Raw genomic sequence first — 16,115 nt, 5'->3', positions numbered from 1 at the left:
TGGAAGAAGAGACTGGGAAGGTAAGGATTCACTGAAGGTGCCGGATGCCCTGGGGATATCTACTGTCCCTGGTGCCCATAGCTATAGGGGCAGAAACAGGGCAGGGAGTAGACTGCATAAAGCCAGAACTGACAAAGGGCTACACAGTTAGCTAAATGGTGGACTACAAAAAAAATTTGCAAAGGGAAACAGCAAGAAATCACATCTGTCTTCCTGATTCTAGGTAGAACTATTTTTTTTCCCTCTAAGAATTGTGGCTTTTACTTGAAACTCAGACGGGTTTAAGGCATGATACAGTATTTGCATTTTATGAAGAAAAATGTAAGCCAATGATTTTAATGTAAAGTGAACTCAGTAGATATATGGGATATTTGAGCAGCACAATTAACAAGCTTTATTTGATGAACATACAAAAAAATCAAAAAGCATCAGTTGGAGAGTGCCTGTTATTTGCAAGAACTAGTAAAACATGAGAAATGGGTTATATTACAAGCTACAAAGCAAGTGTCAACAAAAATTTAAAAATAGAGGACATTATTTCTGATCTTAATGCAATCAAATGAGAAATCAATTTTAGGAAAATTAAAATAATAGGTATACTTCTATATACTCATGAGTCGAAAAAAAATTAGAAAACACTTGAAACTGAACATTAATGAAAATGCCTCCTATTAAATCCTGTGATGTGGTGCAAAGCCATATTGTGGTTAGAGCCTAAAAATTAATAGGCTAATTGTCAACTTAAGAAGTTTAAAAAAAAGGAATAGATTAAATCCAAAGGAAGTTGAAAGAAGGAATAATAAAGACATAAACAAAAATTAATGAAGTGAAAAACAAAGATAAGAAAAAGAATCAACAAAGGCAAAAGTTAGTCATGTGTAAAGACTAATTTTTATGGCAGAGATAAAATGAACTCGGCAGAAAGTTTAGAGGATAACGTTAGATTAAATCCTCCAGAAAGGAGAACAAAAAGACGAAGAAAATATTTCAAATTTAGAAGATCCATCCAGGAGGTCCAATGTACAAGTCCAGAGTTCAGGAGTTCCTGAAGGTGAGAATAGAATTAATGAGGAAGGAAATCACTGAATCATCAAAATTCAAGAAAATTTCCCAGAAATGAAGGAAGTGTCCAGATTAAAAGGGCTCAGTCCAAGGAAGCCCTTGGAAGTGAAATATCAGTCAACTGAGGACAAAGAAACGAGTTTGCTAGTTTCCAGAGAGAAACATTGAATGCAGAAATGGTGCTTTTGTGGTGTATTTTTAAATTACGAGTACATTATAGCAAGAAGTATATTTGCTATACAGTACACTTCCCCCAGGGAGAAATTTGCCCTCGCTATAGCAGTAATGGAAGCCACAAGACAATGAAGCAATGCCTTCAAAATTCTGAAAGAAAATTTTTGCCAAGAATTACTACCCAGCCAAACTATCAATTAAGAGTGAAGACAGAAGACAGACATTTTCAGACATGCAAAATCTCAAAAACGACTTACTTCCTATGCACCTTTTCACAGGAAGAGAGGGAGTAAGGCAAGAAAGAGGAAGAGACCTTGGGGAAAAGACATGGTGATGCAAGATAGGAAAAGAGAATTCCCAAATGACAGTGAAGAGAGATCCAAAGGAGGTAGCCGTGCAACAGGCCAGGAGGCCACCAGTCTCCATAAGGTCAGGTCAGGGTTCAAAGAGACTTCTTCAAGAAGGTCAGAGTCATTAGTTATTGTCAAGAAAATGGAAAACAACACTAGTGGGTTTGAATGCAGTGAGTTACTGATGAATACATGAAAAGCTAAAAGAACAAAAAATTATTAATTTCAAGGAAAGTAGAATGTGCTGGAAAGGTATAGTGTAGTATGTGGCTCAGCTGTACCTGGCATTTACATAGCCGTAATGATGTAAACATTGACTATTAAGCTAGCCAAAATTATGACGTGACTGCATTAGCAAGATAGTTCTGAGAACTCAAGAAGTAGCAATACCAGCATGATGTTAGAGATATTAAGATAAATACCAAGAATCACCTGAAATATTCGAAAACAGTTGTGAGATGGGAAGGGGGGCTCAGGGGATGGATGGTTTCTCATAACAAGCTTAAGAAAACTAAATTTGGGTAAAATAAAGGGATTGTACCAATATTTACTCCCATCAGTTTGTACAAGAGTTTCAGCTTCCATGATCCCTTGCCTACGCAGGATATCATAAAGAAAGGAAGGAAGGAAGGGAAGGAGGGAGGGAGGGAGGAAGGGGGGGATAAAAGAAAAAGAAAGGAAATCATTGTCTATGTAGTACCCCGAAACTAATATCCATTGCTATTTTAATTTTTATTCCTTTGATTACCAGTGAGGATGAACATTTATTCATAAGTTTAAAAGTCTTTTGTATTTCTGTTACTAATTGTCTAATTCTCCTTCATGTAGTTTTTGAAATATTATTCTGATTTTAAGAATTCTCTCCGGGGCTTCCCTGGTGGCGCAGTGGTTGAGAGTCTGCCCGCCGATGCAGGGGACACGGGTTCGTGCCCCGGTCCGGGAAGATCCCACATGCCGCGGAGCGGCTGGGCCCGTGAGCCATGGCCGCTGAGCCTGCGCGTCCGGAGCCTGTGCTCCGCAACGGGAGAGGCCACAGCAGTGAGAGGCCCGCGAACCGCAAAAAAAAAAAGAATTCTCTCCATATGAAGAATATGAACACTTTTTCAGTAGATTGTCAACACCCTTGCTTTTTCCCTCCTCTGCATTTTTGCAGCTCAAATCCTCAGATACTTGTGAGCAAATAAGTTGGACCAAGGAAGAAGTAGGAAGTAGGAAGACTATGGGCTTTGGAACTCGGTGAATTTGGGCTCCAGTTACACGTCATCGCTCCTAGTTGTGTGTCATTGGGCAAATTACCCACCTTTCTGGCCTTCAATATCCTCATCTTAAACAGAAATAACAATGCTCAATAAGGTGTTGTGAGGACTTAATAATACATGGAAAGTGTCTAGCAGATCACACTATAGGTTTTCAGGAAATGTTAACAATTTGAGTAACCAATCTTCAGAAATTAGGCAACTTGATAATTTAAAGGATTTTAAGTGTAACGTAAATTCAGTGTTTGGAGGAGAGTCTAGAAGTCTTAATTACTAAGTAACTATGGTTACATTTGAAAACTTATAAAAGGGCACAACTTTCTTCTATCCCTTTTCCCCCACAGCAGCAATATCTAGGTTTCTCTCTACACTAGAGAGAAACCACTTCCTCTACTTCCTCTAATGGAAGTAAGCCCTTTTCCATTCAGTACCTGCATCTCCCAGACCTGGTGAGGCCGTCAGTTACCTAGTCCCACCTCACCGGGCATGAGGGTTGGGCATATGACTCAGACTCACAGAGCTTGATTCAGCACCAGAGAACTTTATCAGAGTTGGCTACGGGTGCAAGGACTCTTGCTTACTAAAATTACGGTTGTTCACAGCCCCCATGTAAGTCAAGCACTCTCAGAGCCATCTTTGCTGTAATTCAGGGAGAGCATGCCTGAGCCAGAGAAAAGCAAAGCAAAGCCAATGATTAAAACAAAAGAAACAGTGTCCTGGCAATATTCTTTGAACCCTGAACCGGCCAAATTTGAGCCGTCCTTTTGTATATCTGTGAGTAAATAATATTTATTTAATGAAGTTTGACTTAGCTTTCTGTCACTCATAATTTCAAGAGTTTTTATCCCTGAAGTCTTGCCAGAGATGCTTGACTGAGAGATATGGCTGTCCTTAGTATTCACCACTTTATAGAGCCTCCTTACCTATGTGGAAATATGGTGGGCTGTAGATTATTAATTACATTAAGCTCCTAACTTACTAGCAAAGGAAAATCTTGGTGGAAGCAAGCTGGCCACACATGAGTATTTCCCTTTGCCCTCAAAGTTCCTAAATGGGTGAACATCCTTCCAGCACAGCTGGCCACTCAATGTAAGGTCTTGTTAAGTGTGGAAAGCTCAACCCTTCTAGCACCATAAGTTCCATCACACTCAGGGCCTATTCAGGAAAAACGTAATCAACCTTTGTACTTATAACTGAGGAAGTATTGATGTCAGGCTCTTTTTGTCTTTGACTTTACTCCTGCACCACTAAAGGCCAGCAAGGGAGAGCAGGGTGAACCCAGGCGTCCCTGCTCTATACTTTCCAGTGTTCTAGAAACCTGTTCGGCCAGAGCCACTCTTTGATTTAATACCTATTACGTCAATTGTTCTAGTACTGAGTTTGGTCTAAGGACCACAATTGCAAATCCATTTCATCATATATGAGTTATCAAGAAGCTGAATTAGAGACCAATTTTCTCTATTTAAAAGGATCATCTACAAGATTTCTTAAAAATGGTCTCCCCATAGTGAATATAATTAATTGATAAAAATCAACAAATGCTCAAATTTTTAAGAACTATTCTGTTTATTTTAGGGATTTTTAAAAGTTTTGTACAAACATTTATCCTCAAAATATTTCTTAAAAAGAATCTAGTCATCACAGAATATTAATTACCCTCTTATTTTATAGCCAAACTGTCACATCTCCTATTTCATTACTCTGTAAGCTTATAGAAGTCCCCTTCATTCAGCACCATTTCAGGCACGCCACTGCATGTAAGTACGACTTTCTTAAGTAGTTCAGGGATTATTGTACTTTTACTCTTGCTGTTCCCTCTTCCCGTAATGCTCTTCCCCCAATATTTCCACAAGTGGTTCTTTCTCAGTTTCAGTTCTCAGTTTTATATTCTACTTCTCAGAGAAGCTTCCCTATTCACTTTATCAAAGTATTTCCCTATTTTCTATTTTTTAATTTCTATCTCATTACCCTCATCACAGTCTATAAGTACTATTTGCGTTTTATTGCCTGTCTCCTTCACTGGACCCTAAGCTTCAGGAGGAGTATCTGGTTGGGCGTTTTCTCCCAAGTGTGTAACACATGACCTGGCAGAGTAAGTGCTCATTAAATATTTCTTGAGTAAATGATAATGTTCTTTTTATTCTACATTCTAACACGTCTCAAGAAATTGGCAAAGGCTGGTGATGACTGCCATTACTCCCACCAATACCAGATTTCATGACACAAACCATGGATAATGAGGTTGGTAAATTACACAATGACAGTTACACTGCCACATTTGGTTATTGTCATCACAGCTAACTTTGGTATGTTTAATAAGTAAGACTATTAGTCATTTTTTTAGACAAAAAATTTTTAACTTGTGGCAAAATGCATAGAATATAAAACTTACCACCTTAACCATTTTTAAGCGTACAGTTCAGTGACGTCAAGTACATTCACATTGTTGTGCTACCATCACCACCATCCATCCACAGAACTCTTTTCATCTTGCAAAACTGAAACTCTGTACTCCTTAACCAACAACTCCCCATTCTCCCTGCTCCTAGCGCCTGCCAACCACTATTCTACTTTCTCTCTCTATGAATTTGACTACTGTTGGTATCTCGTATGTAATAGGCAGTGTTCTCTAGCGGAACAGAACTAACGGGATGTATAGATATAAATATAGACAGAACGATAGAGAAACAAAGAGATGTATTATAAGGAATTGGCTCCTACAATTATCTAGGCTGAGAAGTCTGTTTATTATCGGTGTATTCGGTTGGCAAGCTGGAGACTTAGGAGAGCTGAGGGCGTAGCTCCAGTCTGAAATCTGGCAGGCTTGCCACCCAAGAAAAGCTGATGTTTCAGCTGCAGTCTGAAGGCAGGAAAAGACTGAAGTCCCAGCTCAAGCAGTCAAGCAGGAGGAATTCTTTCTTAATCACAGGAGAGTCAGCCTTTTTGTTCTATTCAAAACCTTCAGCTGATTGGAGGAGGGCCACCCACGTTAGGGAAGACAGTCTGCTTTATTCAGTCTGCCAATTCAAATATTAATCTCATCCAGAAACATCCTCACAGACACACCCAGAATGTTTGAACAAATAACTGGACATCCCATGGCACAGTCAAGTTGACACATAAAATTAATCATCACATCTGTCAACATAAACACACACACACAGACACACACACCACATAAGAGCTGTGAGTTGAGTTTATTCAGTGTCTTACTGAGAACTGTAGCCTTGGAGACAACCTCTCAGATAGCTCTGAGAAACTGTTTCAAAGAAGTAAAGGAGGAGCCAGGATATATATGAATTTTATTGCTGGGAAAAAAAAAACATGGGCTTCCCTGATGGCGCAGTGGTTAAGAATCCACCTGCCAGTGTAGGGGACACAGATTCAAGCCCTGGTCCGGGAAGATCCCACATGCCACGGAACAACTAAGCCCACGCACCACAACTACTGAGCCTGCGCTCTAGAGCCTGCAAGCCACAACTACTGAGCCCGTGTGCCACAACTACTGAAGCCCGCGCGCCTAGAGCCCTTGCACCGCAACGAAGAGCAGCCTCTGTTCGCCGCACCTAGAGAAAGCCCGCGTGCAGCAATGAAAACCCAAAGCAGCCAAAAATAAATAAATAAAAAACATGTAGTCAAACATCAAAAGATTACCACTTATCACAAAGAACAGACATCTCAAGTCAATGATGTTAGTGCTTTTCTATGTATGGGAAGATGCAGGAATCTGGGGTCATTGAAATTTTTCCTTAGATATGTATCTTAACTATCTAGGGACTGGTGTCCAAAGCCCAGAATGCTTCCTGTTTTTCACCATCCTGAATTCCCCTCAGGCACACTGTCGGTGGGCAACTGCAGTGGCTAATGGCTTGATCCTTGTAGAACCGGAATGGCAGGCAACATATTTTTTCCTTTACACATCATATAAGTGAAATCATACAGTATTTGCCCTTTTGTGACTGTCTTAATTCACTTAGCATAATGTCCTCAAACTTTGTTCATGTAGCATATGTCAGAATTTCCTTCCTTTTGAAGGCTGAAAAATATCCTTTTGTATGTATACAGCACGTTTTGTTTATCCATTCTTCCACTGATGGGTACTTGGGTTGCTTTCACCTTTTGGCTCTTGTGAATAATGTTGCTATGAACATGAGTGTACAAGTATCTTTTCTAGTCCCTGCTTTCCATTCTTTTGTATATATACCCAGAAGAAGAATTTCTGAATCACATGGTAAATCTATTTTTAATTTTTTGAAAACACCATGATGTTTTCCACAGCAGCTCCACCATTTTACATTCCTACCAACAGCGTACAAAAGTTCTAATTTTTCCACATCTTCACCAACACTTGTTATTTTGTTTTCTGACAGCAGCCTTCCTAATGGGTATGAGGTAGATACTAGTTTCTTTTATATTTAAATTTTAGTCACTTTCTGTCCATTTTTGTCACTTTAACTATATTCTTTGGCAATACCCCTGTAAGACTGCAGGTCCAGGTGTAGATGACAAGCAGTACTATTTAGTGGTAATTTCCAAAGGACAAAATTGTAAATAGAGGCAAGAGAAGAAATAGGAAGTGGTTAGGTCTGGGCAAAACAATCAAAATAGTTAGCAAAGAGGAAATAGGCATGGATGTGGGCAGTGGGTTATGGAAAAATCTTTTTTCTCAGAACCAAATGGTTATAGTAAACAGTCATTTATATTTATAGTAGGAGCAGGAGGCAAGAAGGAGGAAAAGAGAGTATAGTTCCTCATCGTCTAAAATGACTTCATACCAAGCACACTGACCATCACTGGAGTGAGAGAAATGTTAACAAGTATATCTAATAATAAAATGTAAATCTACTAACAGCTTCAAAAACTATCTCTTAGTAAAAAAGCGGTTGCCAGAGGCTGGGGGCTGGGGGGATAGGGAGAGTTTGGTAAAAGGATATAAACTTTCATTATAACATGAATAAGGTGTGAGGATCTAATATATAATATGGTGACTATAATTGATAACACTGTGCTGTATAATTGCAATTTGTTAAGAGAGCAGAACTTAAATGTTCTTAGAAAATAAAAGATGAGGTGATGAATGTATTAATTAATTGGAAGCAAGGAATCCTTTCACAATGTGTGTGTGTACATATATATATCTCAAATCATCGTGATGTACACTTTAAATACCTTACGGTTTTGTCAATCATACCTCAACAGAGCGGAAAAAAAAAGAAAAAAAAAGCTATCTCTTAGGACACTTTACCCTTTTTCTAAAGTGATTCCACACACCCTAAACTTTTATAGTCTTTTCTCAATGAAACGAGAGACACCAGAATTTAATTGTAAATGATTTTCTGAAATTGCCATTGTGAATTATTTGTGTTCTGGCCAGATCGTGTATGGTATCTGTTTTCTGTTAAGCTACAGTGCCATTTGATGTAGATCATTCTCTGAGCATCCAGCACTGTGACGGTTCACAGTGGAGGATTTTCACATTTATCACACACTTAGAGTGTGCAACGGCCTCTAGCCTCCAGGAGCTTACACACTAGATGTGGCGGAGGGAAAATACATCCTGGTGCTTGAAGTAACTAGGAAAACAAAGTCCTGAGACAACATATGACTGAGTTTAAGGAAACCCTTCCATACACATTATTGAACACGCATTGTATGCTAGGCGCAGCGCTCTTCTCTGGAGGAATAGCAGTGAATAAGCCAGGTCCCTACCCTCGTGGAATTTATAATCTATTTAGGCTGTATTATGTTGAAAAGCTTAGTTTGTTCTGTTGGTCAATGGTTTTCACACTGTGCTTTGGAGACTGTCCTATAAAGAATTTGGTCTTTGTCTCAGATTCTGGGCACGGATGGGAGTGTCTTTGTTACTCTTGAGCCCCTTGAGCCACACTTGAATTTATGCTGATGAGGTGACTCATGGTAAAATAGCCTGGTGGGGGCTAGTCATGCTGGAAAAGCCAACCTCGTGATTAGAGGGTTGGAGCCTTGAATCATGTGATATCAGCCCACCCTCCTGACCTCTGGGGATGAGAGGGATGCTAGAGACTGAGCTTAATTACATGGCCAAAACTCCAATCAAAATTCTGGACACCAAAGCCCAGGGGAGCTTCCCAGTTGGTGAACACATTAGTGTGCTAGGAGGGTGATGCACCCTGATTCCATGGGGAGAGGGCATGAAATCTGTGTGTGGAACTCTGCCAGACCTCACCCTATGTGTCTCTTCACTTGGCTCTTCCTGATGTGTATCCTTTATGATAAAACTGTCATCATAAGCTTAGCATTTTCCTGATTTCGTTAAGTCATTCTAGTGAATTAGCGCACTTGAGGGGGGCTTGGGAACGCCCCAAATTTGTAGGCAGTTGGTCTGAAGTGAGGGGAGTCATGCCGTAGACTATGCCCTTTAACCTGTGGGATCTGGGCTCACTCCAGATGGTCAGTGCCAGAACTGGATCGCAGTACACCGATTGGGGTCTGAATAGAACCCCTTCAGGGCCTGCCAAGGCTCAGTACTACTTGTAAATTCTGTTTTCCTTACTGGCATCCTGGGTAACCTTTACTGAGTGCTTATTAAGCAACAGTCACTGTTATTTCTATTTCACAAATGGAAAACCTTAGAGAAGATACATAACCTACCTGTATACAAATGTGAAGCCTCAAGGGACTTGAGTGTTATGAAGGGACTTGACGGTTATGAAGAGAAGGTGAAATTCAAGAGCCACTGTAGAAGAAAAGTTACATGTGAAAAACTATCTGTGAAAATCAAAAGAGAAAGAAGCCAGAGTCAATTTAGGTTGTGACTCAAAGGAGACCAGGGTTTGGGGATATCAACAGACCACCGAAGAAGAAGGATGTCACTTTGAGAAAAGGTGGTTACTTTGCATAAAAGACAAACAAAAACATCTGAAGTTCAAAATGTGAGAGAAAAGGGCCAGGGGCGGGAGGGGGCGGGGAGTAGGGAGAGACGGATGACTCAAGCAGGTTACTTTACTCATAATGAATGCCTAACTTTCCCCATGAATAAAATGGAGAACTGACGATCCTGAGGATTCCAAGTTAATTCCACAGCAGTATCTTGGCAAACTTCAGGTTCTCAGCAGACAGTAATTCTCTTTCCTTCTCCTTAGTGTGTGCAGTTAGAGCAGGAGGAAAATATGATAAGTGACCCAAAACAGAAATGCAGGGCTTCCCTGGTGGTGCAGTGGTTGAGAGTCCGCCTGCCGATGCAGGGGACACGGGTTCGTGCCCCAGTCCGGGAAGATCCCACATGCCACGGAGTGGCTGGGCCCGTGAGCCATGGCCGCTGAGCCTGCGCGTCTGGAGCCTGCACTTCTGGAGCCTGTGCTCCGCAACAGGAGAGGCCACAACAGTGAGAGGCCCACGTACCACAAAAAAAAAACAGAAATGCAACCATTTCAGCCTGTTCAAAATCTACACTATTTATTAAGACTCTTTTACAAACTCAATGAAATTCTGCGATTATAGCAGAAATACCACAGTGTGTCCCGTAGCCCCTAGATAAAAGTTTAGGATTGTTGGAGAAGGGTCATGCCAAATCATAACCCATAATCACTGCATAATGAAATTCAGCGTATATTAAAACATTGCAAATAATTTTTGTATTTATATTTAGTATTTACACACTTGAATACATATTAAAATGAGATTATAAAGATATTTACACTTAAAACATAGTTTGGTCCTAGGCTCAGATAATCATATACAGGTTTCTCACTTACGTGAGTGAGCAGAGCACTGAATAATTGTGTGGGACATATTTCCACAGTAAGGTGGCATTTGTGCACTACAGGTCATCTACCATCCCTGGTCCCCGACAAGGGTGCCGGGAATGGTTCCCTGTCATTCTGACAGCTCCCAAAACCACCTCCACAAACTTCCAAACTGCATCCTATAAGGTGGCACTACTCCAGTGGAGAGCGACTGCCCAGAGCTTCCCAGATTGAGAAGACATCTGGGGCAGAGAATGAAGGTCTCTTCGTTTACGTGGGGACAATGATAACCCTCTCCTTGTTGCTTGACACTGTTTCTAGCTAAACCGTGGTCATCTTGCCCTCTGTGTGGCCATTGTCCAAAGGGGGCACTTCAAGGGCAACAGGCCCAGCGTCCCCCCTCCGCCGTAGTGTCCTGAGGAGACCACCCACCTCTCACCAACCTTCCTCTTCCTGCCCCGCTCCTGCCCTGGGGGTACATCTCACAGCCTTCGCGGCTGATGTTGCCCTCTGGCGTAGAGCAGCCACGTGGCTCTCACTTCTTTCCATGAAACTGTGCTCCTGACTCACAGGAAACTCTGGCATCCGTGCTGAGCAAAGTCATGGGCAAGCGGCTGAGCCATGGCCAACCCCAGTCACTGTCTTCCCCTTGGACCCTTCCCCGCTCACCTGGCTTCGGGGGTGCGAGGGGTAAGATGCACGAGAAAACTGCCTTTTGTCTCCGCTTAAGGCCCACGTAACGGTTTCCTCTCTCACCTCACCAGCCCTCTTCTTAAATACTAGGGCGTTAGGCAGGGTGCCTGCTAATGGCATTAGGGCGCCTCTCGGCCACTCAAGTCAACTCAGGGGAAGGTGTCCAGCTCCAAATGTTGGCAGGACTCTAGAATGTACAGTCATTTTGCCTCTTTGTCCTCAGCTCTGGACCTACTTGCCAATTCCGGGGAGAAAGGAAAAATCCTTCTTAACATTCTGTTATTATGTACAGTTGTCACCTTTGGGGACAAGGACTGAGGGTCTAGGATGGGAGGCAGACAAACATTTCGCCATGTGAATTTGTACTGCCTGAACTTTGCTCCTCTTTAGTGAAAAACTGTCTATTTTTTTAATTTTTATTTATTTATTTATTTATTTATTTGCGATACGCGGGCCTCTCACTGTTGTGGCCTCTCCCATTGCGGAGCACAGGCTCCGGACGCGCAGGCTCAGCGGCCATGGCTCACGGGCCCAGCCGCTCCGCGGCATGTGGGATCTTCCCGGACCGGGGCACGAACCCGTGTCGCCTGCATGGGCAGGCGGACTCTCAACCACTGCACCACCAGGGAAGCCCAAAACTGTCTATTTTTTAAAGGGAGGAGGAATTAGCCTATGTACATTGACTTGAAATGATGTACGTGGTGTATTATGAAGTTAACAAAGCAAGCTGCTGGGTAACGGGCATAATAATAATAGTAATAGGCATAAAAATAGCAATAATACTGATAATAGGCATAATAACAAAAGGAAAAGAAGGGAAGAGTTCCCCCCCAAGCCCGTAGTGGTACGTGGTGTGTAAGTGCAGGGAGAGGTGTGGAGGGTCACATACCAGTCTGTTAACATGATTGCCTCAGAGGGGCGGATGATGGGGTAAGGGAAAACCTTTTATTTCCTTTGGTATTCTTTTAAATTACAAAAATAACACACGCTTGTTGGAACAAATGCAGGTTCAAACGAGCATGTGTTGTTTTTGTAATGTGAAAAAGGAAGGAAGGAAGGAAGGGAAGGGAGAGAAGGAGGAAGAGAGGAAAGAATATCTTATACCACCACAGACACATCACAAAGCCAACGCACCAACCAACAGAGCAAACTGGACTCTCTCATCCCCAGGTCTGCCTGCTCCCACAGGCAGCCTTATTTCCTCCCTCCCTTTGTTCTGCCACTTGGTCCTTCAGGTTTCAAGAGTAGATACTTAACGTACAGGCATGGATCTCGCTTTCTCAGGACAAGATCTCAGGACCAGCTCAGTCTTTCAGGACAGGGGTCGTCTCTTAACCCTCCAAGACTTGTAGGACCCGGCAGGGTAGAAGAAGCTTACCATTGTGTTTGTAAGTAAAACAAATAAAATCAAAATTTAGATGCCTATCCTTGGTGAAGAAATGTAGCCTTACCAACATCTATTAAATCCTTTAGAGAGCAAGATTGAATAGGGGAGAGAAGCGTAAAGATGCTGGACGCCGCTAAGGCAGGGGACTTTGGAGGAGGCATCTGAGCATAAAAGGGTGTGGGGCTGCAAACCCACTTCACAGCCCTCCCCATGGTGACCGGGCCTAGGCTCCCCAAGCAGCAGATCAGCCTGAATGCTTTTCCTTCTGCACTGTAACAGTGGGCACTGGACCCCTTAGAAAACAACTAATAACACAAATCTTATGGCCCATCCTAAGGTGAAAAAAAATGCTTATGCACATCAGACAGGCAAAGATTTTTTTTAAAGACTTGATAATAAAGATAAGAATGGGGTAAGTGGCTCACCTTACACATTAGGTGAGTGTGTAAAGTGGCACGGTTATCCTGGGATGCAATGCAGCGTGCATTAGGAGCCTGGAAACATTTTACACCCCTCTAGGACTCCAGCTTGAGGAAATACACAGAGATGGTATCAGAGATTTGGTCCAAGGATGTTTTGTACAGCATTATTTATAATATTGAAAACGAATTGTTCACTAGGAATGGCTAACGAAATCATAGTAGAGTCATAAAATCTTCACAATGTATTGTTTAAAAGGCTAGAACACAAAACTATATATCCAACAGGATTCCAACTTTTAAAAAACACATAATAAGGTTATAAAATCTAGGTTATATCTGAGCAGCCAGTTCGTAAACATGTTTGTTTATCCTTTTTATGTTTTAAAACTTTTCTACTATAAACATATTCTCATTGTGTTATTGGAGAAGATAATAAAATGAAGGCCAAAAAGTCGCCTGTATTCCCACACTGAGAGAATGAGTTCTCCTTGACATACTTAAATCCATGAATTTAGGACAACCCTATTATCCGGCCAATGTCAGGTAAGTGAACAGTCTGTTTCTGAATTCACAGATTTCCCTAAGGTCCTAAGAGATCTACCTCTTTAAGTACTAAGGACCCATTATTCCCAGGAGAAAAGAGAGCCCCAAAATAAAAATAAAATTTTTTCTTTCTCACTTCACAGCTCATGAAGATTCGTGGGTGCACCTCAGAATCCCCCAAACAGTTCCCGTTCACTCTTTTTTTCACTATTGTACAAAATATGTTAAGTAGGAAAGGTCAGCTGTGCTGTGACATCTGCAGGATGTCCTGTGAGGATTACCGTCCCCCAAACATTACTTCTTATTGCAGTGAAACCTCTAGAAGGTAGAGCTGGAGCAAAAAAAAAAAAAAAAAAAAATCTAAACAATTTTATTTTAAGAAGAGCAGCAACTTAACACTGCTTTAGTTCATTTAAATTTTCTTTCTCAAAAATACATTCCTAAATATACAACCTCTATACAGACAAGAATTTGACAACAGTTTATGCCCCTTATGCATTTTAAAGAACTGACACAACCTTGAATGGGATTTTGAACAGAATTTGTGCAGATGGAACTTAAATATCATCCCGAACTGCATTGGGCCTTCTTCCTGCCCAGCCAAGCTGGAAACCTCTAGTAAGCTGTTTATTGCATGAGCCTAGAGTTGGGAAGAAGAGGTGGGTTGAAATGCAAATGTGAGTATGTTGGCTTATGCGTGGCAGTTGAAACCCTGAGAACAACCTCCATCTAAATCTGTGATTCTCGACAGGGAATGATTTTGCCCCCCAAGGAACATTTGGCAATGTCTGGAGACATTTTTGATTTTCAGAACTAGGAAGAAGGCTGTACTAACATCTAGTAGGTTAGGCCAGGGACGCTGCTAAGGATCCTGCAATGAACAGGACAACCGCTTAAACACAGAATTATTCGGCCTAAATTGTCAATAGTGCCAACACTGAATAATCCTAATATAAGGACTTGCAGGTGTCCTAGACTCAAAACTGAACTCATCCTTCCTCCCTCAAAACTTGTTCTCAGGGCTTCCCTGGTGGCGCAAGTGGTTGAGAGTCCGCCTGCCGATGCAGGGGACACGGGTTCATGCCCCAGTCCGGGAAGATCCCACATAGCACGGAGCGGCTGGGCCCGTGAGCCATGGCCGCTGAGCCTGCGCGTCCCGAGCCTGTGCTCCGCGACGGGAGAGGCCGCATCGGTGAGAGGCCCGCGTACCACAAGAAAAAAAAAAAAAAGTTCTCCTCTTCGGTCCCTATCCTATTCAGTAGTAACCCATCTTAATCTGTTAACCAAATTAGAAACCTTAGGTCCTCCTTAAACCTTTCATACCTTTACTTTTTATATCCAAATGATAACCAAATCCTGTCAAATTTACCTCTTTCATAGCCATCTATTCTCTCCCCTCTTCTTAATCTCCCTGCCATTGCCCTGGTTCTGACCTTAATCATAACTTATTGGTTGGCTGCAGAAACCTCCTGTTTTTCTCTCTCCAATCTTGTTACCCTCTCATCTCTTCTCCGTATCATTTCGGGGATGATCCTTCTAAAATGAAAATCTAATTATGTCACTTCATTGCATGGTATCTTTGACTGATTTCCCTTTACCTTCAAGAATAATTCAAAACTCCTTATAATTACATAAGGCCCTTCATGGTCCAACCTTCTCCCCCCACTCACTCTGCTATATTATAAACAAGCTTCTACTAATATTCTGTTTCTCCCAATAGACTTTGGGCACCCTGAGGGCAGGATCAGTATCTTTTATCTTTGGTCTCCCAGTAGCTAGTACAGTTCCAACTTCCGTTTGCTGATTTAATGGACAATATCACTCTCACAGAATGTGCTGGGTGAGAAGAACAGAGCACCTAGGACAGAACCCTGAAGGGCACACAGTTTTAGGATCAGCAGATGACATCAGGAGACTGGAAAGCAACCAGTGACGTAGAACCAGGAGATTATAGTGTCCACAAAGCCAAGAGCAGAGCAGATAGCTTTAAGGAAAGTGAGATCGTCAAATTCCATAAAGGGAAGTCAGTTAAGCTGAAGACTAAAAATAGTATCACATATCAGAAAGAAAATATGGTAGTTGTTGGCAACTTTTACCAAAGTAATTCTAATGCTCTGTGGGCCTGCAGTCAAGTACTTGATGCTGAGCTGGGGATCACTCTTGGTGAGCAGGTTCAGTAGTTGGCAAGGTTAGCTGGACACAGAACAGAGGAGAATGAGGACAAACTGAAATCAGCCAGTTATCTCTGCACATGTCTATCGGTGTGTCTGACCATCACAGCCTTTCCAGAGTAATGGCCTCTGCTTTATTTCTGCTTTCCAGATCTCAGGTAAGTTCTTTTCTGGTCAACTCTTACCTAGAACCACACAGGCATAGGGATTCTAGGAAGTGCAGCCCAGTTGGGAGTGGTGGTGCCAACCTGACCATACGCAGTTCAGCACATGTGCCCTTGATTTTTAAAATTTAAAGAAAAGATTAAAATGATCATATATGTTTACCCACAT

The sequence above is a fragment of the Tursiops truncatus genome, chromosome 18, assembly GCF_011762595.2.
Source record: "Tursiops truncatus isolate mTurTru1 chromosome 18, mTurTru1.mat.Y, whole genome shotgun sequence".
NCBI lineage: Eukaryota > Metazoa > Chordata > Mammalia > Artiodactyla > Delphinidae > Tursiops > Tursiops truncatus.
This window is presented reverse-complemented; position numbering follows the sequence as displayed.